This window comes from Myotis davidii, unplaced genomic scaffold (genome assembly GCF_000327345.1).
Source record: "Myotis davidii unplaced genomic scaffold, ASM32734v1 scaffold392, whole genome shotgun sequence".
NCBI lineage: Eukaryota > Metazoa > Chordata > Mammalia > Chiroptera > Vespertilionidae > Myotis > Myotis davidii.
In genome coordinates this window covers 1,218,954-1,219,325 of record NW_006284244.1, presented here as the reverse complement: position 1 = coordinate 1,219,325, position 372 = coordinate 1,218,954, and the positions used below count along the sequence as shown (strand labels likewise).

The window sequence follows — 372 nt, the reverse complement described above, 5'->3', positions numbered from 1 at the left end:
AGGCTGTAACTCCTTGGGTGGCACCTCCTGGTAGAGCTGGCTCCGCAGCAGCTCCTCAGTAATGCCCAGGTGCCCGTGGAAATCTTTCTGGGCCAGGCCGCTCAGCAGCCCACTCAGGGACTTGCAACTCTCCTACTCGCCTGCCATTGTCCCCTCTCTCCTTCTTAAAAAAATTTATTCTTTCTAATACGATAGTTTAGATTTGCTTTTTATGCTGCCTATTGCTTAGCAGCCCACTCGTCCCGGGTCTGCAGTGCGCATGTGTGGGATGTGCGCCACTCTCACCGACTCCTCTCCTTCTCTCAGATGGACGAGTTACGAGCTTGCCTGTGCAGAGCCTGCTGCTGCCTGAGGACCGAGGTAAGAACAAGT

General features: G+C 54.3%; 1 pseudogene; it reads right to left on the bottom strand.

Moving 5' to 3' along the window:
- The window catches only part of LOC102763636, a 5,915-nt pseudogene extending 5,768 nt beyond the window's left edge, over positions 1-147 (bottom strand).
- Between the last annotated feature and the right edge of the window lie 225 nt (positions 148-372).